Source organism: Lepisosteus platostomus, unplaced genomic scaffold (genome assembly GCF_059453375.1).
Source record: "Lepisosteus platostomus isolate fLepPlt1 unplaced genomic scaffold, fLepPlt1.hap1 Scaffold_85_H1, whole genome shotgun sequence".
NCBI lineage: Eukaryota > Metazoa > Chordata > Actinopteri > Semionotiformes > Lepisosteidae > Lepisosteus > Lepisosteus platostomus.
This window is the reverse complement of record NW_028291697.1, coordinates 169,678-196,376: the sequence shown is the minus strand read 5'-3', so window position 1 is coordinate 196,376 and position 26,699 is coordinate 169,678. Positions and strand designations below refer to the sequence as shown.

At 46.7% G+C, this 26,699-nt stretch overlaps 4 non-coding genes and 1 pseudogene across 4 annotated transcripts; 2 read left to right on the top strand and 3 right to left on the bottom strand.

Annotated features, from left to right (window-relative positions):
• Nucleotides 1–4,712: 4,712 nt before the first annotated feature.
• Nucleotides 4,713–4,783, bottom strand: trnag-gcc (transfer RNA glycine (anticodon GCC)). Its single transcript has one exon. It is a non-coding gene; the product is annotated as a tRNA-Gly (tRNA).
• A 900-nt stretch (nt 4,784–5,683) lies between these two features.
• On the bottom strand, nt 5,684–5,847 carry LOC148630948 (U1 spliceosomal RNA). The gene has a single exon (XR_015934925.1). It is a non-coding gene; the product is annotated as a U1 spliceosomal RNA (small nuclear RNA).
• Nucleotides 5,848–7,654: 1,807 nt separating this feature from the next.
• LOC148630947 (5S ribosomal RNA) lies at nt 7,655–7,773 on the top strand. The gene has a single exon (XR_015934932.1). It is a non-coding gene; the product is annotated as a 5S ribosomal RNA (ribosomal RNA).
• Nucleotides 7,774–8,409: 636 nt separating this feature from the next.
• LOC148630946 (U1 spliceosomal RNA) lies at nt 8,410–8,590 on the bottom strand (annotated as a pseudogene).
• Nucleotides 8,591–15,431: 6,841 nt separating this feature from the next.
• Nucleotides 15,432–15,513, top strand: trnan-guu (transfer RNA asparagine (anticodon GUU)). The gene has a single exon. It is a non-coding gene; the product is annotated as a tRNA-Asn (tRNA).
• The last annotated feature ends 11,186 nt before the right edge of the window (nt 15,514–26,699 follow it).

Sequence of the window (26,699 nt, the reverse complement as noted above, 5' to 3'; positions counted from 1 at the left end):
TTTGACAGTTTGAAAAGAGGAATTTATTCTGCTTCCTGTGCGTGCAGTAGTTACAAAGTTGAACGTCTTTACACGATCTGCTGCAGTTTTCAGTGGGTGGGCTTTGTCAAATGGCTTGGAAAAACGCACTGTGTTTCGGCTCGGGAAACATCATGAGCAGTGTCCTGCATGTTTTCTGTGTATAGCTGTCTTTTAACGCATACAGAATTCATTCGAAATCATTGATTTCTCCAATTAACAAGGGTCCCTTTTTGAACCTGCCAGAAGCATCCTTTCAATGTAACAGATTTACTCCCGGGAAGGGCAGCATGACATTTAGAGTAGCTCAAGCTTTCAGCACCTTTATCTGACTGCATGTATGCAGACACTGCTCAGAATCCCCTGTAAGATTCTCCTTCAATTCCGTTTTGCAGTGCTTTAGCTCTTTCAAAAGGCTTCGCTTTGCTAGTCACAATCCAAGGCTCATGACAGCATTTGAAAACATTCGCAACTGCGTTGGCCGGGAATCGAACCTGGGTTAACTGCTTTGAAGGCAGCTATGCGCAACACTGGCTCGCTCCAGAATAAATCTCGCGTCGAGGGCATATTTTTTTCCATTTTACCGTGAGTCGGGCTCAGCTGCACAGAGGAGAGAGCAGAGCAATGAGGTCACGGGGACAGGGGAGTCACACGCTGGCGGTTTGAATATGCGGAAGATCACTGAGGGATCCACAGTATATGGACCCTCCGTGCGCCATCAGTCCGCACTCCGGACTCTGAATCCTGCCATCCGAGTTAAGATCTCGGCGGAACCTGAGGCGCAGTTCCTTCTTAAAACGTAATCTGGTGAGCATTTCTAGAATCGTACTTGTATAGATGCAGCCTTTAATGTGTTGCTAGGTTAAAATTGATGACTTCTTGTATTTCGGTAGGCAACTGCCCTCTTGATTTCGGATTTAATTTCTTTATTACAGGGGCGCTTTTATGAAGACAGAGTCATGTTCAGGTACTTTGCTTGATGGAGGAAGCTCATTTCGGACTCTGTGATCTGCTCACCTGGAAAGGTCTGCTATACTACTACAAGAGAGAAGTAGAGTCTGGAAGAAGGGACAATTTTATGATGCTTTGGAAGATAATGTTTTTTTTTCTTATACTGAAAATGAAAGGTAGTTGTTTCTATATGGACTCAGTCTTTGGAATTTGTATATTTATATATTTCAGTGAACCCTCAGCCATTCCTTCTGTATTGTAATTCAATTTCTCTTTTAAAATTCCTTCCCCACTTCTAGGACCTGCAGTTGCTGAACTCCACAATGGCTTCTATTGGAAAGTCTGTGACTGAGACCAAGTAAGTGTTCACTTTTTTATGAAACCATTATTTATTTAGGAGCAATGAGCAATTCTTATATAAATGCAATAAAATCATTATGCTCAAACTATGAGAGAGAAAATTAAGGATAATTTAAGAAATCAGTCTTAGCTTGTTTCTATACACAGATGGTATTATTTATTTTCAAAGGAAACCCGCGCGGATTCCCCTGGTGTGCAAGATGTACCTGAATACTCTTGATCAGCTTCCTGCTCACTTGAAGAGGGCGTGTATGAAGCACGCCACGGCAGAAAAGATCAGGATGGCCTCTCAACAGGCGAGGGAGGACATGATGAATCACCTGAAGAACGGGGTCATCGTGGATTACCACAGAATAGAGATCGTGTCTGGTGAGGCAAACAGGATAGTGGTTGTAAGACTGCTAGAGTCCTTGGGCCTTTTTGTACATGGGAAGCCTGAAGACACATTGGCAAGGTGAGATATTTTTAATCTGTAAGGCTTCTGTAGTTTCTTTTTGAAATCATTGTTACAACATATTATGTAAAAGCATGTTGAAAAGAATCTACCTGCATTCCAGCGGCCCTGAGCAAGAGGCCGCTGTCCAGGAGGAAGAGATGCCAGAGGCTGCTCTAGAAACTGAAACAGAAGCGGATAAGGAAGGGGAAGATGTGAGCTCTGAAGAACTCTATCAGCAGTAAGACTTTTTTATTTTTCAGATGTATCTATTTTTTACTAAAATTCTAATTTGTCTTATAGGTATAAAATGTTTAAACCGGTGTTTTATATCCTTACAGGCCCTGAGTAGTTAAAAAGTATCAGCAGGCCGGAAGAGAGTGGCCCAAGCTGGACTCTATAGAAAGCACTCCCTGGATGCTCCTCTCCTGATTGGATTCAAACAGTACCTTACCAAGGATCTGGGAGTGGCAAATTATTCTCAGGAGGTATTTATTTTTTAAAGGCATTTAAAATTAAGCAATGGTATCTTCATTGTAAATGTTTTTATTTCTTAGCTTAAAATTCACCCATGTGAAATGATGTCAGCCATAAACATCATGACTTTTGTCTGTCAAAATATATTATATAATATATTTCCTACCTGAATCTATTCTACTTAAATTATTACATTATACACAATTTGAGTTCATTTTAAAAAGTAAAAGGTAATGAAAGGAATGCATTTTCATAAGAAAGATAATACCGATATGCATGTGATAATCTTCCTTATATCATGTAGTGCATCATTTGGACACTTTGTGGGCTTCAAATACAAAGAAAATCATGTTCTATGGTACAAGATAAATACAAAACTTAAGCTTCTTTATAAAGCATAAGCAATCATTTATTACATCGCTTCTTGAATTAAATCTTTTGACAAGAGGTAAGACTTCTGTTACATTTAAACCCATGTTTAGCTGTGTTTTTTAGATTTAACTGAACCAATTTCTGTGTGTGATAATGTCCTTGAATTCTGACAACATCACACTAAATTACATGATATAAAACAGCTAATGTTTCTAGAGATAAAGTTTCTGAGATGCTTCTAATTACTTTTTATTACCAGGGACAGTTTAATTCACCTTGTACAGTACTGTAAGACCAAGATACTTTTTTTAAAAGTTATTTAACATTTTATAGAACTTTGTCTACTATGGCAACATGATGTGCTTGGTGAAACTTGGAAAAATACTGCTTGGCCACTTATCTTAAGATAAAGATAGGATAAAGGTTTATCTTTTGCACCTACCTGACCCCCAGGGAAGGCCAATGCTTTCTAAGTTGATGGTTCCCTACAGTAGACTGTACTTTAATTTCAAAGGTAATGTATATTGACCCAAATCAGTTTTGGAATCCAATCTACTGACGAGATGGAGCACATCCTTTTTTCAGGATTTTAGCATCATACGTTTGGTATATTTAGTCCCTAATGCTGAAAGAAATGATCATAGAACATTTGGACACTTTGTGGGCTTGAAATACAAAGCAAATCATGTTCTATGGTACAAGATAAATACAAAACTTAAGCTTTTATTTTAATTAGATTTGTTTATAAAGCATAAGCAATCATTTATTACATTAATATATGTGAAAATAACATTTTAGCATCATACGTTTAGTATATTTAGTCCCTAATGCTGAAAGAAATGATCATAGAACATGACATCTAACCTTACCTGCGGTGTTTTTAATCCCTATTGCTCAATGCACGGTGAAAGCATTCCATACATGTGTCTGACAATGAGGAATGGGCCCCTGAGACAGTCATTTGCCTGTTTCACAAATGATCGTATTTTACTAGAGATTCTGTTTGGGATTCAGATGTGCATTCGGACAGCAATCCCTTTCAAGAAATGATACGTTCTGGATGAGGTCAAAGGTGCTGGAACACTGTATCTAGGATGTGTTTGCAGAGACTGTGTGTCTCCTGCTTCAACGCAGTGATAAACAGATGTGCTCCTTTAATTTATTGGTACATGCCCAGGGCAGTAAGCAGTCTGAGGATTTATTTCCAGATGGCATAGAGCAGTGAAGCAGTGAAATAGTGCAAAACACTGGATCATTATATTATTAGAATCTATTCTACTTAAATTATTACATTATACTCAATTTGAGTTCATTTTAAAAAGTAAAAGGTAATGAAAGGAATGCATTTTCATAAGAAAGATAATACCGATATGCATGTGATAATCTTCCTTATATCATGTAGTGCGTCATTTGGACACTTTGTGGGCTTGAAATACAAAGAAAATCATGTTCTATGGTACAAGATAAATACAAAACTTAAGCTTTTATTTTAATTAGATTTGTTTATAAAGCATAAGCAATCACTTATTACATTAATATATGTGAAAATAACATTTTAGCATCATATGTTTAGTATATTTAGTCCCTAATGCCGAAAGAAATGATCATTTGTTTAACATGCACGTAATTCAGTGTACGGGCTTTCTCGTGCAGTTTCATGGTTCTTGTAACCCAAATCCTACACTGGCCTGAAGTGCCCCCCCATTTCACAGCATTTTTCAGCTGATTTAAAATGTACCTAAAGGAGAAGCATTATTGAAGACCATCAATTACCAAGAGCTTTTGTCAAAGGTCTTGGTGGTCATTTTGAATGACCACAGAGCGCTGTGACCTCGGTTTTACATCTCATCCAAAAGACAGCGCCCTTTTACAACACAGCATCTCCGTCACTATACTGGGGAATTGGGACCCGCACAGACCTCAGGGTGAGCGCCCCCCCGCCGGCACCATTAACACCGCTTCCAGCTGGAAGCTTTGTTTTTCCCTGTAGCTCATCCTCATCCAGGTACTGACCTGGCTCACACCTGCTTAGCTTCAGTGGGTTTTTAGTTGCGAGTTGCAAGGGGATGCAAGTGATGGAGCCGCTCGCTGCAAAAGCCACTGCATTGGCCGGGAATCGAACCCGAGCCTCCCGCGTGGCAGGCGAGAATTCTACCACTGAACCACCAATGCTCAGTGCCTGGGCCTTCAAAAAAGACGCTTTTTTGGTGCTCTGTGCAAAACGCGTCGACATCTGCTTCCAGCTGCAAAATGCCATTTGCGGACGCTGAAGAACTTATTTCCAAGGCAGCAGGTACAAGCGATTGGGCGTTTTAAAACCACCAGGAACAGCAAAGAGGCGCGCTTCTTTGCTTGTGCCGAAACACACCGACTGAAGGCGGACAACGTAGTCGGCAGGATTGGAACCTGTGCGGGAAGACCCCTATGGATTTCTAGTCCATCGCCTTTACCACTGAGCCACGACTACAGCAAACCCCACCGCCGCTGCGTTCTTGCTACAATCTTACCTGGATCGCGAGGCGCCGGCGGAAGCCTATTTCAAAGTCGTTCTCCGTTTCAAAAAAACATTTCCAAAATACAAGCCTTGCAGACAGACACACCTCAGAGGACTTAAGGGTGGCTTCATGTCGGAATGATAAAGTCTCCCCGTCCGGACATGAAAATGCCACTTTGTTACACACAAAAAAAGAATCAACAACAGAGAAATGCCCACAAGCATTTGAAAAGCCGCACCACGTCGCACTTGAAATAGCTCTTACATTAGTGGTAGACGCAGAAATCGCCTTTTTATTTATGCTCTTATCAAACTGTCAAAGGTTTGCTTTGCGAACGCTGCAGGACATCGCACAATCTCTTTTGAACGGGGACAAACGATTTCTTATGGGGCGCAGTAAGTCCAGACGTTTAAAAAGCTCCACTCATGCCGACGATGCAGCATGAAGAAGCGCAACCTAACGTTTGACAGACAAAAACCGGGCGCCGCGACGAGCAAAATGAAATCGAACTGACAGCACACGGCGTTTCGCGCTGACTCAAAAGTATCTCCCGTATCTGATTATGGACCAAGCACATCAGGGGAGAGCACGAACGCAGTCCCCCACTACCAGAAATTATGCAGTCGAGATTCCCACATTTGGGGAATTCGCAGGGGTCAGCACAGCCGGAGTGCAATGGCCGAGCCTCGCCCTGGGTGAACCTCCTTCTTGATCAAGGTATCTCCCCTGCCAAGTAAGTATGAGTTAAACAGGCCCCTGCAAGCGGCCCGCACCCACAGCACAAATCGCGCAGCCTAGGCCACCTCCTCGCCCCGCACGCCACCGCCTCCTGCTGGGCCCACTCTTTCACACACTCACACGCCACACTAACACTCAAAAGTGTGGGCAAAACGAGAAAACGAGCGCGCCGTTTCCTACACATCTGCAGTCGCCGTTGCGCATTCGCAGCATGTCCCGGGATGCAATTCGGCCTCATTTGCATAACTCCAGACCGGCAGATCGCCACGCAAGCTCGCGACATGCGCCTGCCACACACCGAACAAACCTTTTCAGCAATTTCCAAAAAACGGGCCTGCTCGCCTGCCCACAAGGCTCCGTCTCTAACCTGCTCTCCAGAGCCTGCTGCCTTCTGTGCTTTTCTCTCGGCACCGCTGCAGTGCACACAACTCCTGCAGCGGGAGGGGGGGAGAAAGTTCCCGCGCTCCGCCGCAGGGAAGGCTCGCTCCGTGCGCACACGTCCTTTCGATGCCAGTCCAACAAGTGCTCCGCATTAGCTGCGTCGGGGCTCCGGCGTGTCGCACCTCACCTCACCTCGCACTGCCCCCTCCTTGAATGTCTGCCGCTGGGCATGCCCCGCTCTCCTCCGCCTTATCTTATCGCGTGTGAGCACCGACAATGGCCACAATGCCGGGGAATGGCACCTGTAAAGTGTTAATTGGGGCACAGGAACAGCCCGTCTCGTCTCGGGGGGGCCGGCTTCAGAGACAATACAGCAAACACAGCGGGGCGGGGGAAGAAGACGACACCACACATGCGGGTACATTCAGCTCCGGCGGGAACGAGACATTTGTCGGTCTTTTCAAGTGCCGAGAGCCGAGCAATCCTTCACTTGTATCGTTTCTCCCCGGTGACTAGATCTGGCCCTGCGACTCTCGACTGGGCTCACCCCCGGGGCAGCCCAGCAGGTGTGAGCCTGGCCGGCACCCGGATGGGAGATTCCACCCCGGAAAAGCTCCGGTTGCTGCTGCTCCTGCAAGAGGTGTGACTGGGACCAGTAGGGAGCGCTCACCCTGCGGGCTGTGTGGCTCTCTTACACCCCAGCCTCCTGATGGCGACACTCTGCTGCACAAACAGGCGCCGTCCTTCGGGGGAGGCGTCAAACCGAGGTCCCGACCCTCCTTGGCCATTAGGAAACCCCAGGGCGTCTCTCAAAAAGAGACGCCGGGGGTGTCCCTCTGGTGTTAGTGCTCCCCTTTACCCATCAGTCGGGGTCTCCTCCTAATCCCCGTCTCACCTGTAACAATCAATGACGAGGCCCCCCTGTCCGTGAGATTTAGTACTCGCGCAAGAGACCGGGGGCAGAGCGCGAACGCGGTCCCCCGCCCCCCACAAAGTGCGCGCTCCGGGTTCCCTCTCGGGGCCCTGCAACACAGCGGAAGGGCAGCGAGAAGGAGCCTCTTGCTCTGACGCCACAAGGCCACAAGAGGGCGGAGGCGCCGCGCGCCCGGCCGACGTGTTGGACCGGTGCGCTTTACGTGCTGAAATAAACACGCGAAAGCCCCGAAATGTTTCCAGAGTGCTGTGCACTGGAGGTTTTTGTCTGGTGAAGACTTGCCTGGTGCTCCTCCGTGCAGATTGTTTGTCCTCCTCCAGTGCGGGACGAGCTAACACAAGGGAGCGCATTCGCCAACATCCAGGCACGCAATGCGATTTGGAAAGCAGCTCCTTTCCAAAGAGTTGCACACGAACGATCCTTCAGTCCCGCTCGGGGGGCACGGAACCCCCGCCACACACAGCTTCAAGTAGCGAGTCAGGGGCTGGGGCTTTCGCTTACGGCCACACCACCCTGAACACGCCCGATCTCATCTGGTCTCGGAAGCTAAGCAGCGTCGGGCCTGGTTAGTACTTGGATGGGAGACTGCCTGGGAATACCAGGTGCTGTAAGCTTTTGCTCTCCCGGCCAGCAGGGGTCGCCGTTGGTGCCGTAGGCTTTGGGAGGAAAACCTGCAGGATGGAAAGGTGATCTATAGCCTCATCTCTAGGGATGTTTTGTTGCTGTGGCATGTGTGTGACCCATATTCAAAAAAAAAAACCTGTCTGTAAAACGAATATCGAAGCTGCCTCTAAATCTGCAAATGAAGATGAGTCGATAAACCACTCGTTTTTCGTATAACTAGACATATATTCATTTGTTACCGATTTCATTCATTGAGCACGGATACAATAGAGGTAAAGCCATTCACTGTTTGACATGTCTGCACTGGTACAGAACCGAGCAATCAGAAAACGGGTGAAACTGTCTTTAGACTCAGCATACAGTACCGAGGCCCCCCATGACCAAATAAAGGCTAACTTCGATAATCAGCCTAAAGAACGCAGACTACAGCAAAACGACTGACTTTGAAAAGGGAATGAACGTCCGGAAGGAGTAGTGGAACTAGCTTGAGATGCTTCTCCGGACCCCTAACTAAAAGCCAGCGAGAACCAGCAGCGGCGTCCACTCCTGTCGAACCGGGATCCTTCCGCAGCCACGCAGCTCGTGGTGTCCTAACCCTCTCGTATCTGATTTTGGACCAAGCACATCAGGGGAGAGCGCGAACGCAGTCCCCCACTACCAGAAATTATGCAGTCGAGATTTCCACATTTGGGGAATTCGCAGGGGTCAGCACAGCCGGAGTGCAAAAATGACTCTGTTTTCTCCCCGAGCGAGGAGGAAGGAGAGCATGGCGATGGGGACAGCTGGAACCCCTCCACCCCTCCCTCTACCCCCTTCCTTGAAATGGACTCCGTGAATGCTTTTACTGCTGCCACCCTGATGAAGGCTCATTCAGAGGATGGCTGGCAGGAAATTGGTAAGATGAAAAAGAAAAAGAAGAAGGTAACAGGTGAGACCGAAGAGAAATGTGTTTTGTAAAGACTGGTTCCACTTTCTTATCTAATATGGCTCTAAACATAATTTCTCTTAACACCAGAGGTATCAATGACAGAGTGAAATGCCAGTCTGTCTTTGATTACCTCCAGCAGAGAGAGGGAGATGTGTTGATGTTGCAGGAGTGTGCTTTAGCCTATCAAGAGAGGTATAAAAGCTTTGAAGATAGGTGGGATAAAGGGCCTTCTGTTTGGTCAGGGGACAATAACAACAGAGCCTCTGGCGTGGCTATTCTTTTCAAAGGATGGGCTTTCAAATTGAAAAGTATTCAGAGGGTCATAGATGGCAGGTTGCTGTGTGTGGATGTGGAATGGGGGACCGTTAACCTGCGGCTAATCAATGTGTATTGTCCTACTGACGTGGGAGGAAGGGTGGAGCTACTCAAGGCACTCTCTCCCCTATTGTTATGTAGCACAGACGTGATAGTGGGAGGGGATTTTAATTGTATCTTAGAGCACACAGACAGGCAGTCTAGCTCTCCGATAAAATTGGATTCCAGCTCACTGGCCCTGCAAAACTTAGTTCAAGACTTTAAACTCTCAGACACATATAGATGTATATATCCCACAACTGCAGGATATACATGGTCAGGGAGGAATAGCAGCTCCAGAATTGACTATTGCTTTGTCTCGAGAGTGAAAGTTGTTGGGGTCAATCTTCAGCCTGTCTTCTTCTCAGATCATCAGGCTTTAGGGTGTAGAGTGGAACTCCAGGGCGGGACTGTCTTTGGCCCAGGCCTCTGGAAACTCAACACAAAGCTGCTAGAGAACGAGGGGGTAGTATCCCGCTACAAGGAGAAACTATCACAGTGGCTGTCCTTGCAGTGTCTGTACGGGTCAGTAGGAGAGTGGTGGGAGGAGGTGAAGGTGAGGACAAAGGCCTTTTTCATGGCTGAGGGAAGGAAGGCTGCTGCCAGACGGAGAGGAGTGCTAGCCAGGAAACAGAGGCAGCTGCAGCGTCTCTACATGATGCTGCACAGTGGCTTCGATGTGCTCGAGGATATCACCCTTTTAAAAAAGGAGATCCGGAGCATAGCCGAAGAAAGTAGTCGAGGAGTGCTGTTAAGAAGCAGAGTGCAGTTCTTGGAAGAAAATGAGAAGTGTACTCGCTTCTTTTTCAGGAAAGTGGTAGGCTCCAAGTCTGTCATGGAAAGTGTAGTTGATGAGGAGGGACGAGAGAGAACAGAGCCGAGTGCTATCCTCTCCTGCACCGAGGCCCTCAAGACTGTACAGCTCTACAGAGGTAAAGGATGAAGAAATTCATTTTTTTACCTCAAAGCTAGAAAACGTTTTGAGTGAAGAAGATAGGGAAGTACTTGAGAGGGATTTGACAGTAGAAGAGCTGAGACAGGCTATGGAGAGCTTACAGAAGGGGAAAACTCCGGGTGCTGACGGGCTCCCTAAAGAATTTTATTGCACCTTTTGGGATCTGCTTCAGGATCCGCTACTGCTCCTATTCGAGGGAAGCTATAAGACAGAATTGCTGCCTGACTCCGGCCAAGCCCGCGGAAGCTGGTGTAGTGTGCTCTCACGAGGCACCAGTTCTGTAGGGTTTGGGCATTTACGGGGACAATTATTAATTGTAGCCAAAAATTATTTTTGTGTAAGTCACAAAAATAATTCTTTTAATGGCTTTAGAATCCAACTATGCGATATAACTCAAACAACGCACACACACAGGTACTAATACACGAGGATACATTTATTAATACATAGAATATGCATGTAAACCTAACAGATCTTATCGAGAGGGTTATCAGAATACAAAAGGTATATATTCATTCAGTTACAAAGAGTTACATATATCAAGAGGACATACGTTCAGTATATCATTCATCTAGACCGTTTCATAATTGAACTTGATTACAACTTCTACATTAGATACTCAAAACAAGTACATAACTCTTAAGAATTAAACTGATATCAACTGGTTGGGATAACAATGGAATTCTCGAGCTGTAATGCAGTGAAGTTGAATACTCATCCAATCTCTCGGGATTCAGATCTCCTGTGGGCACAAAGGAACAGTTGCAGGCTGTTGGTGTCCAATCCGCACTCTCTGGCTAGGTGCCAGGCTGTGCTGTGCTGCTTGCGACGGTGCGCTGCTGATGCTCACTGACCGGCTAGTTAGTGTTGGCTTTAACTAGCAAAGTTTGTGCACAGGAGAAAAGATGACTGTGGGTCCCAGCAGGTCAGGAAGAGGACCGATTCGTTCCTGATGAAGCGCTTGTTCTGAATAGTGATTCAGCTGTCCACAGTTCCGACCTGTTCACGAGGTTTGCTGCTGATGCTAACCTCGGGTGGATCCTCTGGTTATTCGTGGCAACCTCCGCTCTCGACTCTTAGAACAGAGGAAAGTACTGGCACTCGGACACACTGGCCGTTCCGTGGTTGTCCGTGCTGAGTCTCAGGATGGTCAGGAGGCGCGCTGTGAGAATGTCCTGCCCTTGGGAGCCTTCTGCTCCTGGGCCGTCCTGCCATGGAATTGTCTTGCACCCCTGGAATTCTCCTTAGAATTCTCCTACTGGAATAGTCCTACTAGTTCTCCTTCTCCAGGCTCTCTGTTGCCTGTTTTTACCTGGAGGAACTTCAGCTTGTCATTGGCTGAAAGTTTAATGGGCATCAGAGTCCCACATGGGTTACATGGCCCTACCAGTCCCTGACTGGTTGATCAAGGTGAGATATGAGTCACTTACTCCTGACACCTAGGAATGCAATCCAGATGTCCATCTGGCACTCCCTAGACAGATAGGCACCAATGGATGACCATTGATCATGATAGCCAGGCTTAGCTAAGTGCATCCCCATTTGGGAGCTGTCCCTTATCAAAAGAAAACATCTTTAAATCAGCCTGCATGAATAGTTTCTCTGTGGCTGCACCACAGAGATGAAGAGAGAGATGGGGCCTCATTTGGGAAAGCACAGCAGCCCTTAATTCTGTCTTATTAACAAGCATTGCCTCTACATATCCCCCCTTTTTGAAGGTCACGAGGTCCTGAGGCGTTGTTGCCTTCAAAACAAAACAGAGTTAAGTGATGTCCCTTGTAATTAGAACATTAACCTTAAATGTCCACATTACTCCTCGAGAATTCATACCGGAACCAGCATTGGGAACAAACAGGATGAATAACATCTGGAGTATGTATAAACACGGTAGGAGACATCATCTCAGTCTAGGCATTACAAATCAGGAAGTTCACTGTCAGTATCTGATACCTCTGTAGGCAGATATTTGGGGAAGAGGTAACTTCCTTTCTTTTGAAATGGTACCTTTGACTCATTCGTGCTACCCGGAGTACATCTTGATGTAAGAGTACAGCATTCAGAGTACATTGTCAGTCATGATCCAGCTTCCCAGCAGCAGTGTTACAATAACACCGGTTCCTGTTCCCAGCCCCCCTGATGAACCATGACACCTGTGTTGGGCACCTGCCAGGGTGGTTTGGAGGTTTGTTCCATTAAAGCAAACTAACTACCTGTACGTCTTCAGTGCTTACTGTTTCTTGGATTTCTATCCAATTCAATAGTGTGGCACCTGAAGGCATCCACGACCTCAAGTTTGGTCTTATGTTGTCTGGTTCCAGACCGTACAGTGTTAAGTAACCATGCTGTACTATGGCCTCCTTGGGAACTTGCAGGAAACTGTTGGTTAGGTAGCTGCATTGTGGTAGCTGTATCATGCCTGTCACAAGTTATAGTGACAGTTAAATGTCAGTGTGGTGCAGCTTGTAAAATCCTTTTCCACATTTGTGGTTTGTTGATGTTTTTTCTGTCTGCCAAAGTTGTATTTTGACATCCGGACTGGGGGACTTTATCATTTGAACGTGAAGCCAGCCTTAAACCCTCTGAGGCGTGTCTGTCTGCCGGCACGAATCTTGTGAAAGGTATTTTTTTTTTTTTAACGGAGAGCGACTTTAAAAAGGTTTCCGCAGCCACCTCGCACTCCGTGTTAGATTATAGGAGAAATGCGGCGGCAGCGAGCTCGCTTTTGTCATGGCCGAGTGGTTAAGGCGATGTACTCGAAATGCGTTGGGGACTCCCCGCGCAGATTCGGAACTTGCCGACTCCGGCGTCTGCCGCACGTCGCCTTGTGCCTGCGCGGCAAAGGCAAAGTGCCGCTTCTCCTTTCCCGGTACTATAAAAACGCTAAATCGCTTGGCCCCGCTGCCATGGAAAGCAGTTCCTCAGATTACCACACATTCTGCGTTCGCACCTCTGGTGCTCTACTTATGCCTTTGAAAACCCAATGAATAAAGCTGAAAGAACCGACACGATATGTAGGTGCTCGTAAAGCACGCAGTAAAGAACTGTTAACAGCAAGGGTTTCAGTGGGTTAACTGAGGAGAAGGCGTGATCGCTAATTGTTGACTTTTTATTTGGTGTTAGAAACACTCTTACTGTGCATGACGTGCAACAAATGTAGCCACAGAAATTGCATCACGCTTTCATGTATGCTATTGCAGACACCAACGTTGCCTAGATAGAAAACCGAAATAGCCGTGGGTTTGCTTGCTGGTCTGAAGGATCTCTCTTCGAATCTCTATCATTTGTCAATGGAAGTAAAAGGCGCCGCAATCTCATACGTTCAGAATCAAACCCGCAGCTGTTGTTCGACTTTATTTCTTGACTAATTACAACTGAGTGTCGCATGAGCAGTTACGTAAACTTGTCTGGTATATTTGAACACAAATGCCGTTCTTCAATTAAAACTAACAGTACATTGTCAGGGACATTCAGTTCTATACAAACAAGAGACAGACAAGAGAATATTTCTACCTTCCATGTGGACTACGTGTTGACTTACTGATCGGAATAATTGAAAAGTTCGGGTTCATAGCCGATGCAGTGCGTACTAATTAGAACAACAGCAACGCTGAGCTCTCAGCACCGTACTGAGCCCAGGTGTTTTTCTAAAGCTGTCAGGTGCAGTTCATTTACATGAAGGAAATCTCTTACTGGGTACGATTACAATACAGTAAGTAGCACAGGCTACTTAGGGAGTAGCCTGATGCGTTTAAAAACGACCCGAGCCAGGCAGAAGTCAAACCTACAATCTCCTGATCCGTAGTCAGATGTGTTATCCATTGCACCACTGACCCTGGTGCAACACTGCAGGACTGCAACCCGGTGAGCTCAGCACTGCAACTAGTAAAATACCCCCGGTCCATTCTTTTCCAAAAGTGAGAAACACCTGTTTTCTACATTTTGTCTGTTTTAAAACCATATCTCTTTAAACCAAACCAAGAGTTTGTCTTTTGCACTGATATTCTGATTCATTTCGATTTCAAAGAAAAAAAAAACATTACCTTCCAAAGCATCATAAAATTGTCCCTTCCTCCAGACTCTACTTCTCTCTTGTAGTAGTACAGCAGACCTTTCCAGGTGAGAAGATCACAGAGTCCGAAATGAGCTTCCTCCATCAAGCTAAGTACCTGAACATGACTCTGTCATCATAAAAGCGCCCCTGTAATAAAGAAATTCAATCTGAAATCAAGAGGGCAGTTGCCTACTGAAATACAAGAAGTCATCAATTTTAACCTAGCAACACATTAAAGGCTGCATCTATACAAGTACGATTCTAGAAATGCTCACCAGATTACGTTTTAAGAAGGAACTGCGCTTCAGGTTCTGCCGAGATCTTAACTCGGATGGCAGGATTCAGAGTCCGGAGTGCGGACTGATTGCGCACGGAGGGTCCATATACTGTGGATCCCTCAGTGATCTTCCGCGTGTTCAAACAGCCAGCGTGTGACTCCCCTGTCCCCGTGACCTCATTGCTCTGCTCTCTCCTCTGTGCAGCCGAGCCCGATTCACGGTAAAGTGAAAAAAAATATGCCCTCAACGTGAGATTTACTCTGGAGCGAGGATAGATGTTACCTTTTTATCATTGAACAGGATGTATGTGATGTGGCGACTAGGTTCAATTTTGTATCCTCTTTAAAAGATTAAGGACTGGGGTGAGCGTGATTTACCACCCTTTCAGCTAAGAACCCGACGTGCGCACCGTTTAAGCTGCATAGACTCGGTCGTTTAACTCTTCTCCATTAGCAGGGTTAAGGTTAAAGAAAAAAAACATTGCTGACTTCTTTTTTTTTTGCCAGCTGCTAGCGCTGATTAGCAAGGTTTGTATTTCATGTTTTGCAAGTTGCATCCATTTTAAGAAAAACAAGTCATGTTAAAGACAGGAAATGAATACTTGCATTTAATTAAGTCTAGCCGTAGGTGGTTATCCACTGGGATTCAGACCCAGGGCCGCCTGTTTACTAGACAGGCGCTTTAACCAACTAAGCCACAGCGCCCTGGGAGTGCTGTCCTTTTGCAGCCACTTGGACACACCACTCAGCCACATCTGCATTCGGTGTGTGCTCCGCCTGCTCGCTGAGCAAGTTGCCACCTTTACATACAATAGCAACATCGACACCAAGAGAAAGGATGACAAATGGCTTTTATCTGGAACTTTTCATGTCCAAGGAGCTCAATGTGCTTTCTGTGTACAACAGGGCCACTGAACTCCACGCTGGCCACTGAACCACAGCAGTGGCTTGCTGGCTTGACATCTCCCAAGGAAAATGTTGAAATCGCATGTGGAACAGGAAAATGACCCTCGAGTATGAGGGAAAAAAAAGAAAAAGATCATCTGGAGCACGCCAACCCAGTTGGGACAGCCCAGTTTTGTTGATGAGGTGGCCGAGTGGTTAAGGCGATGGATTGTTAATCTATTGTGCTTTGTACGCATGGGTTCAAATCCCATCCTCGTCTGTTTCCATTCTGTTTTTGATCCCTATTGCTCAATGCACAGTGAAAGCATTGCATACATGTGTCTGACAATGAGAAATGGGCCCCTGAGACAGTCATTTGCCTGTTTCACAAATGATCGTATTTTACTAGAGATTCTGTTTGGGATTCAGATGTGCATTCGGACAGCAATCCCTTTCAAGAAATGATACGTTCTGGATGAGGTCAAAGGTGCATCATTTGGACACTTTGTGGGCTTGAAATACAAAGAAAATCATGTTCTATGGTACAAGATAAATACAAAACTTAAGCTTTTATTATAATTAGATTTGTTTATAAAGCATAAGCAATCATTTATTACATTAATATATGTAAAAATAACATTTTAGCATCATACGTTTAGTATATTTAGTCCCTAATGCTGAAAGAAATGATCATAGAACATTCCTTCTAACCTTACCTGCGGTGTTTTTGATCCCTATTGCTCAATGCACAGTGAAAGCATTGCATACATGTGTCTGACAATGAGAAATGGGCCCCTGAGACAGTCATTTGCCTGTTTCACAAATGATCGTATTTTACTAGAGATTCTGTTTGGGATTCAGATGTGCATTCGGACAGCAATCCCTTTCAAGAAATGATACGTTCTGGATGAGGTCAAAGGTGCTGGAACACTGTATTTAGGATGTGTTTGCAGTTATTCTGTGTTTCTAGCTTCAACCCAGTGATATATATATATATGCTCACTGATTTTTTGGTACATGCCCTGGGCAATAATCATTATGAGGATTTATTTCCATATGTGCTAGAGGTAGTGTTGTGAAATTCTTCAACACACTGGAACGCAGGTTTAAACCTGCACTCTTACTCCTTAAATACCAACAAATGCAGATATGTAGCAATCATATTGTAGCTGACACTCATTTGCCTGTTTCACAAATGATCATATTTTACTAGAGATTCTGTTTGGGATACGGATGTGCATTCTGACAACAATCTCTTTCAAAAAATGATTTTACCTTATCGCAGCTTTGCCCCTCTTGCCTCTTTGGAAAATATCTCCATCTTCTGGTCGTTGTTGGTAATGTCTAGACAATATCTCCATCTTGTGGTCGTTGTTGGTAATGTCTAGACAATATCTCCATCATGTGGTCGTTGTTGGTAATGTCTTCTTATGCCCTTTTTTATTTCAATTCTTTATTAGTTGATTCTAGAATCTCTACAATAGAGCTGAAAATATCAGTTTTGTAGCAGACAATATGACATTAGTTATAGTCCAATTAAGACTTTATTACCCTGTTTGTAACATAACAAATTAAAATTGATTAAAACTAAGTTTGGAACACCAGGGAACATAAAAAATGATTTTTAGGAAAACCATGAGGTTCTCTGTGTCCGATGCCTGCAAGGGGAGAAAGCTAGAATCCTTTGCTTTTTCAAAATTTGAAAATAAACATCATATAACAACAGCTTTCATTTCTAGGAGTGAAAAATAACCATTTTTGAAGACATATTAGTTTCTAAAACACTACAATAAAGTTAAAAACATCCGTTTTATATTACTTTTAGTATTTTTAGTGAAATTAGTCATTTATTGCACTATTTTTAATATAATCTCTAATTAAAAGTGAATAGAATTAAGTTTGGAGCAACAAGGAACACAAAAAAAAAAGATTTTATGGAAAAAAATGGTCTTCTGTGCCAGGTGCCTGCAAGGGGAGAAAGCTAGAATCCTACCCAGGCTCCTGGAGCTCTGTCCTGGCTAAAGGAGGGTGAATCCATCCCCTTCAAAGCTCCATGAAAAAATGATCATTTAAAATTTGAAAAAAAAACATCATATAACAACAGTTTTCATTCATAGGAGTGAAAAACAACAATTTTTGAAGACATATTAGTTTCTAAAACACTACAATAAAGTTGAAAACATCCGTTTTATATTACATTAATTTTTATGAAATTAGTCATTTATTGCACTATTTTTAATAAAATCTCTAATTAAAAGTGATTAAAATTAAGTTTGGAACAACAAGGAACACAAAAAAAAAAGATTTTAAGGAAAAAAATATTGTCTTCTGTGCCAGGTGCCTGCAAGGGGAGAAAGCTAGAATCCTACCCAGGCTCCTGGAGCTCTGTCCTGGCTAAAGGAGGGTGAATCCATCCCATTCAAAGCTCCATGAAAAAATGATATTTTTAAATTTGAAAAAAAAAAACATTATAGAACAACATCTCTTGGTCCACAGAGTGCAAAAATCCAACTTTGAAGAAAATCCATTGACTGATCCCCGAATCCTGAAGTTTCTTCGCATGATATCGGGCTTGCAACCACTTTCTGGAAAATGATGAAAAATGCCAAAAATGAAAAAAAAGTTATCAATTCTAGAGCCTAAGAGGAAAATAAGACAAATGTATATCTCCAAATAATTTTATGTGCTTCAGAAGAGCCCAGGAAAGTTTTTTGCATACATGAAACCACGCCCGTTTGCACGTAAGCAGACATGGTTGCACACACGACTGCATGAAAGCACGCGTGCATGCAAAATCATCCTGTTAAGCATTTGAAAAGCCGCACCACGGCGCACTTGAAATAGCTCTTACATTAGTGGTCGACACAGGAATCGCCTTTTTATTTACGCTCTTACCAACGCGATGGAAAGCAATGAGTAATGTATTTACTTCCGAGTTTAGAGTAACAGTGGGTAATAACACTGATTAGCGATTTGGTAACCGAACGATATATATTGACATATATTCTCTGTTGTGTATCTCTTTGTGTTTTCATCTCTTTGGGATTATATACCTTGTATATTGATAACCCTCACAGTAAGGTCTGCCACTCGTATCCAGGCAGACTAGTATATGTTTAGTGCACAATTTATATTAATAAATGTATCTAGTGTATTGAACCCCTGTGTGTGCGTTGTTAGTTGTTCTGACGATTGATTTTCTAAAAGCCCCAACGAACAACCTCGTGATTACTGCTACAATTAATAATTGTCTAAGTAAACCCATCAAACCATTACATTTAATGGCGTCCCTGGGTGGGCGAGTTTAGAATGAAATGAGAATCAGTCGCACAGAATAACTGATGTTGCTGTGAGTTCAAGTTCAGCACAGCACCGCGGCTTCTATACGCGAATACCGGGTGTGCTGATAACTGCGTAAAGAAATCCCCCTGTTTTCTAGCGTTTAGTGTAACGTGTGCTGATTGGAAATCCATCTGCTCGGGTGTCTAGATTCCATACTGTATTTTGGAAAAAGAAAAAAAAAAGTAATACTCTTAAAGTTTCTCTGACGTAATGACAATGGCTGCTAAAATGTCTGAAGTGGAGTCGCTTATAAGTACTATTTCTAGCGACGACAATCCTGGTTACTGGAGTGGTATCGAAAAGTTGAACTTTGATGATATTGAGAAGCTGCAAGTAGATTTAGTAGCTAAGGTAGCGAACCAGCTTAACATAGGAGGGTCTGTGAACGCAGTTCTGGTCCTATCGAGTTTCACCTTAAATCTAGCTAAACAGCTGGAACTGTCTTTGTCCGAGCTGACAAAGTTTCAAAAGCTTCAGGGAACGCTAGAAAGATATAAGGCGGAGCGAGTTGAGTTGTTGGATATAATCAGAGAAAAGAGAGTGAAAAATGAGGAAAGTGAAGACTGACTCAGGGAAGTTTTAGGTAAATTAGATGACTTGTCTGCTAGAGAAACTGCGGCTGAGGTAGCTAGGAGAGACCTGGAAGCGAGCTTGAAAGAAAAAGAAAAAGAAATTGAGAGTTTAAATAGCTCAGCCAGGAAAGGCAAAAGGAGTCAGATGCTGCCGTACTGGAAGCAAAATAGACTAGATCCCACTTGCATGCCAGCCCACCTAGCAGCCCGGAGTGCTCACCCAGCGCGCCGGGAGGAGGTTTCTCCCGGCCAGGGTCTGTGGTCGGATCGGCATGGGGGAGATCGCCGAGTCCTGCGCGAAACGCAAGGGCGAGTCAATTCAGGCATAGACCCCCTGCTCCTGATCACGGCCGTCTCCCTGCCCGCGGAGAAACCGTAAAAATTAACCTCCACTCCCTGAGGCAGTTAGCCAAAGATGTAGAAAGGTTTGACCCGTCAGTGTCAGGGAATAATGTGGAGACCTACATCGATGAGCTGAGATATACTTTGCAGTTTATGCCCGAAGCGTCCGAACAGGAAAAGGCTATGTAAGTAAGGAAAACTACCAGCCGAGCGGTCCACGAGTGGATGTCTAGACAAGGACCGGAGGTCTGTAATAGCTTTGAGGAGCTGTGTCAGGCAATGATAGGAGAATTTTCGGCTTTTATCGATCCCATAGCTGCCGTGGCCGCTGTGCACCATATTAAGCACGAAAAAGCTGAAGCCCCTCGTGACTATTATCAGAGGCTTAGGCGCACTTATTTTGCAGGGCGGAATGAAGAGGGTTGCGAAGAGAACGTGAATTTCAAAGGTTTATTCATTGCTAATCTGCATCCCTCAGTCAGGAAAATGATTGTGATGCACACTGATGCAAAAGTGATGAAAATGGCTGACATTAGAAGGTTGGCTCAAAAAGCCTGGGGAGCTGAAGTCTCTGCTTTCTCAGAGCGAAAACCTGCTAAAACGGCCGTGTTCGCCACTAAAGCCAGCAGGGTTGACAACTCGCCTCAGCTCGAGGCAGCTGAGGTTCCTGAGCTCGCTAAGCCCGGCGCAAAATAGGCAGGCAGGACCGCACTAAGCGTCAGAGCCGCCGTGAGCGCTACGGGGAAGGCAAGGGCTCAGGCAGAGCCTATCATAAGACTGGACGAAGGGAGTCGACTGCAGCCCGCCTGGCCAGGCTTGAACAAGCCCTGCCTGAGAGATCAGGACAGGGTAAACCTTCCGCACCGAATGCCGGAAGTGTGAATGAGCTTAGGGGGACCACTGGAGGAGGCGGGGATCCGTCCCAAGCCCCTCCCTCAGTCTATCTGATTGGGTGGGAGGGTTCCTGCCTGGAAGAAGGCTGTGACTCTGAGTTGGGCGCTGACCCCGCCCCTGAAGTCAAAGAAAAGGCAGGCTTCCAACAATTCTTAGGGAATCTCAGCCAGAAAGGCAAAGCAAGGCGTATTGATATCAAGGTTTCTCTTGAAAACGTCTTAGATAGAGAAGCACTGATTGACACTGGGGCTGAAATTAGTTTGATGTCAGCCGATCTACTCAGCGAGCTCAAACGAGTAGCGAAAGGAAAAGGCATCAGACTTAAGGTAGAACCGTGTAAGATAGATATTTCCAGCTATACCCAGGATCATGCCAGGATCACACACCGAGTGTGGGTGGCACTTAGGTTCGGGCCAATGAATGTGGTGCATCCTGTTTACATCTCTAGGTTTAAAACAGAGCCACTACTCATTGGCCAAGACCTGCTTGACAGGCTGGAGCCTCTGGTGGACTGCCAGCGTGGAAAATTGTGGGTTCAGGTCAAAAACCCTAAGCCTGTTGCACAGCAAAAAGGGGGATTCAGTGGTTATGCTGTGATCACACAGTGCCCACTGAACACTATAGCTGAGTTGGAGGTTCCTCCTGGTTCCTCTGGACGAGAATAAATGTCTCTTCTTGCTTTCCAAAACTACAGGGAAGTCCTGCCCAGGCCAGCACTCCCACGGTCTCCCAACTACAGGAGCAGTGCTCCGAGCAGCTGCTTGACCCGCCAGGTAAAGCACACCCCCTTTTCATCCCTGAAGAAGAGTGGATCTCCCTGTCCGGTAATGAATAGGAGTCCTTTCTGTGCACCCTGGTACCTCAGGGGGACCAGGACTACCACCCCATGGTGGTGGGAGGGGGTCCAGGTGGCAGAAGTGCAGGTTGATGATGTAATTCTTAGCCTCAGCTCTGAGAAGTCCATAATCAGTGAAGGTCTGTTCGAGGACCTGTCGCGAAGCTGTCAGGTGACCCTGGTGACACAGTCACAGGTTCTGTGGTGGGCACCCCCACCTCATAGGTCCATTTGGAGCAAAGGAAGCTGTGTAGCTTCCATCTCCATCGGAAAAAGGAAGTTTGCTCACTACTTCCAGGTAGCACCTCAGCTGACCCATTCGGTCTGTATTGGTGCAGACCTATTGGTTCGACTGGGCGCCCAGCTGGACACAGTAAACAGTGTGCTGTGGACACGGGTGGACCCAGATGCCCACTCTCTAAGCGGCGACCCCGAGAACATTCGGTCAGGTCAGACGATTCCTCAGGCCTACCAGGTAGTAAACGAATCGGACCTGATCGTTCCTGCGTCAACAGCAGGGTTTCCGGTACGCCTAAAGAAGGGACAGAGAATGGACGCTGAGATGGTTTTCTTCCAACCATCAGCTCAGTTTATCAGACTGAACCTAGCAGTCTGTTGTACCCCCCAGACTGGAACGGAATGGCCGAGCCACCTGCCTGTTGGTGCAGAACATAGCAAAACAAGATGTCAAAATCCCTGCTCGCACTGACATGGGACTGGTAATTGACAATGGTTTCTATGATTTCGAACTGGCCATCCCAGTACTGGGGCAGCTCCCTGGTCCCTTGGCCAGGGAGGGGGGAACCGAGCAGGTGTACTACACCTACCCTCGGCGGATGATTGCAATTATGCCAATAGAGGGATTCTGCAACCAGGAGGTGTGCAGGGTGGACCTTAGCGATAAGGATGAGATGGTTGTGTACACAGTACACGCAGGTGTTCCGATGGACCACTCAGCCGAGAGTGCGACCCAGGATACCGCCATGCCGTCAAAAGCGGGGTTCCTAGAGCAGGTACAGGAACAGGTTGGTAAGGCAGATGCCCTGGAAATGGAAAGCCAGCGTCAGCAGCTGCGTCAGAATTTCCAGGATTTCCGGGAAGTGTTTGCACGGGACGCCTATGACTGCGGGGTGACGGATTTGAACACAGTGCGCATTCCCACGGCCCCTGGTGCCCGCCCAACCTATGTCAGGCAGTATCGCATTCCCCTCACGGCATACGAGTCCATAAAGCAGACGTTGGATGCTCTACTAGAGCGTCAGATCATAAGGGAGTGTAACTCCACTTATAACTCCCCACTGTGGCCGGTGCTGACACCCAGTGGTAAATGGCGTCTGACCATTGACTACCGGCAGCTGAATAAACAGGTTCCTTTGTCACGATGGCCAATGATCTACCTAGATCAAGAGTTAGCCAAGGTGACAACAGCGAAATATTTCACCACAGTGGATGTGGCCAATGCGTTCTGGACCCTTAAGGTAGAACCAACAGACCAGTACAAACTGGCCTTTTCCTTTGGAAACAGGCAGTTCACCTGGAATCGATGCCCCTTTGGGTATTCCAACTCCCCATCGGAGTTCAACATATTTCTGCACAAAGCCATGAGTGATGCAGCCGCCAGGGGCAACCTGGTCTATGTGGACAATATTCTGATGCGGAGTCAGACCTGGGAAGAACACATGGCCGAGATCAGGCATGTGTTGACCCAGCTCTCCTGTGCAGGGGCCAAACTGTCCCTGGCTAAGGGACAGTGGTGTAGGACCCAAGTGGAGTACGTGGGACTGTTGGTTGGAGCCCAAGGCATACAGCCACAGTCCAGCAGAGTCCAAGCTATCCAGAATATGAAGTCGCCCACTAACCTGTCTGAACTGCGCAGGTTTCTGGGAGTATGTAATTATTCCCAGCAGTTCATTGAGGATTACGCTGAAATAGCAAGGCCCCTCCACAAGCTGTTGCAGAAAGACGTGCCCTTTGAGTGGGGGCCTTCCCCAGAACAGGCTGTGATGGAGCTGAAGCGCAGACTCGGTAGTGCGCCGAGCTTGGCCTACCCTGACAAAAATAAGGTCTTCTACCTTGAAGCAGGGTTCTCAGAGCACTGCCTTGGGGCTGCTCTGAGTCAGGAATATAACCAAGAGCGAAGGGTGGTGGCATATGCCAGTCGAGCCCTGAGCCCAGTGGAGCAAAAGTTCTTGGACTGCGAGAAGGCCCTGTTGTCTACGGTCTGGTCGGTAGAACACTTCCGTAGTTATGTTGGGGGACAAAAGATCATCATCGAAACTTGCCACCAACCTGTGACATTCCTGTATAGCCAGAGACTGAAAGCGGGCAGGGTGTCAAATAGCAGGATTGTGGCATGAATGATGGCCCTACAAGGCTATGAGATAGAGGTACGTTATGCACAGAGCAAGAAAATGTACCTGGGACAGGGCCTGGCTTTGGGCCAAGTGTGTCATGGCTGTGACACTGACATGGAAGCTCCAGAAACAATTCCCGCTGCTGAGCTACCGAACAATCATTGGTACTACGATGAAAACGTGGGCCAGGGCTTACCCATGGCCTATGTTGACGGTTGCTCTTTTCGCCACGAACAGCAGGTGCTAGCAGGGGTAGGAGTAGTCTGGCAAGACAATACTCCCTGTGGGCCGACCCGCTATAAGCTAGGACCAAAGACTAGTCAGTATGCGGAAGTAGCTGGGGTGCTGATCACCCTCCAGCAGGCCCTGACACATGGCCTTAAACAGTTTGTCATCTGTAGTGACTCGAACTACGCCCGACATAGCTTCGTGTCTCACGTTCCGTATTGGAAGGGTAACGGCATGAAAAATGCCCGGGGCAAGGAAGTAAAGAACAAAGAGTTGTTCCTGGCCAGTGACAAGCTCACGACCGAGGCTGGAATGATGGTTTACTGGAGGAAGGTGAAGGGACACTTCCAGGTGAAGGGACCCGACAAAGACGGGAATGATGAGGCCGACCGGTTGGCCAAATCTGGCGCCTTAGAGGGTGAACCCTGGCAGTTCCAGCAGGAATGGCTACCCCCAGAATTCGTGGCTGAGGTCAAGACGGTCACCCAAAGCAGGGCTAGACAGGATGTCGGAGCTGACCCTCAATCTGTAGTGCTTGGGTCACAGGGTTTTAACACCGATCTTGCGGAAATGCAGAAACAGGACCCAGCAATTGGGCAAATGTATCAGCATATCGCTGACCCAGTGCGTCAACCTCTTTCGGAGCAGGTGCTGAGCCAGTCTCTGGAGCTGAAGGAGCTGGCAGAGGTGAAAGACAACCTAAAAATTATAAAGGGGTTGTTGGTTTGTGTACCAGTTGCACAAGGTGTCCCAAAGTGGGTAGTTCCCCACTGTCATCGGGGGGTCATGATCCAACACGCTCATGACGAACCCTGTGGGGGTCACCGGGGAATCAAGGCTACATACGACACTATCCAGCAGGTGGCATTCTGGCCTCACATGGGCCAAGACATCGCCGCGTATGTAAAGGGGTGTCTGACGTGTAGCCAGTTCCAACCATCACGGCCCTTGCACCGTGCACCACTCCAGAAAAAGGGCATGACATTCACCTGGTCCAATCTTCAAATGGATTGGGTGGGGCCACTGGTGAGGTCATCCAGAGGGAACAAATATTTCCTCACTGTTACGTGTGCATTCACAAAATGGATTGAGTGCCTCCCAGCACCCAACGACACGGCAGAGACAACTGCAGTGCTGTTGGTGAACCATGTGTTCAGTCGATGGGGATTCCCCCTGACCGTGGACTCGGATCGGGGAACCCATTTCACAGCTACAGTAATGGCAACCCTGTGGAATATGCTTGGGGTCAAGATCCAGTTGCATATCTCCTACCACCCTCAATCCTCGGGCCAGGCAGAAAGGGCAAACCGAACGGTGGTTAGTATGCTAGGAAAATATATTCAAAATTATAGTGGAACTGTACCATGTGCCTCATCTATGTTCCAGAATGGGAATCCTAAAACTGCCACGGCTGGTCCTGACAGTACTGTGGATCACCTCGACACAGCCCCTTGAAGTTGTGGAACCTGGTCCTCCTACCGGCATAGTCCTGCAGGAAACCATAGTCCTCTCCATGGAAATCTTTATGGTACAATCTTTTTTTTTTTCTTATAAAATATACTTTATTCCGAAAAAAAACACATCTCAAAAGGAAACATCTCACACGATAACACTCCACAAAATTAAAACATCGGCGGAACGGCGGTGATTGTCCGTTATCAATCCTTGCAAGGGTGGGCGGATTTGCGCTATTATGAGAGTCCCTACAAACCCTACCGCTTGCTGTAAACCATTAATCCCTGTACAGGGTCCATAGGCCTTTCCAGCGCTCCTTTGCCGTGGAGAAACCCCATTTAGCAACGTCGTGCTTCATCCTCCTCCTGAGGTCCGCCAGGATCCTCTCTTCCAGCTCCCTCGCTCCCCACTTGTTGTTGTGCCGGATGAGATTGTTCCTCGCGTCCCACAGGCCTTTCTTTGTGAGGGACAGCAGCAGCCACATCAGGAACTGCGTCCCCCTGTCCAGTCCGGTAGGTGCCAGCCCCAGCAGAATGTACTGGTAGCTGAGCACCGCATTCGTTTCCAGGAGTTGCATTATGTTGTCCATTCTGCCCCACACCGCCTTGGAGAAGGGGCAGCTCCAGAAAACGTGCTCCTGAGTCTCCTCGACGAAACACGTGTCCCGGGGGCAATGCGGATTCCTGGAGATCGAGTGTCTGTAGAGGACCTCTCTGGTAGCCAGTCTCTTGTGTACGGCCATCCAGTTGAGGTCCTTCAGTTCGTTGTCCAGTTCTTTCGACCAGATGCCCCCTCACCTCTTTGTACAGAGCTCTGTGGTTGGTGCAGAGCTCTGGCTGTCTCGTGGCCTCGTACCTCCTGCTCCACTTGACAGCGTGGGTGTAGAGCTCTGGTCGCCTCTCTGCCTTGGGCCAAGTGTTTGACCACTGGACCAAGTGCCTCATCGGGATGGAGAGCCACAGCCTGACAAAGTACTGGTACTTGTGGCCGATGGGCTCCCGCAGCGCCCGACAGAGGTTGCAGAAGAAGATGCAGTCGAGTTTCAGGGGGAAATGTGGGACATCTCGACCCCCTTCCTCGACCGGCTGACACATCCGGTTCCTCGTGATGCACTCGTACCTGCCGCCCCAGACGAAGCCGAAGATCATCCCTTGCAGCGCTCGTCTGAGTCTGGCCGGCAGCGGGTACACCACCTCCAGGTAAACCAAAGCCGGCAGGACGTCTGCTTTCAACACCATCACTTTCCCCGTGTAGGACAGCGACCGCGTTTTCCATAGACCCAGCTTCGTGTTCATCTTGGCGATCCTCTCAGTCCAGTTGTTGGTCTCGTTGTCCCGGCTCTGGAAGGAAACCCCAAGTATTCTGAGGGGCTCCGTGCAGAGCTCGAGACCCTCCGGCGCCGTCGTCCTGTGCTTCCAGGGCCCAAAGAACTTCAGTTTGCTCT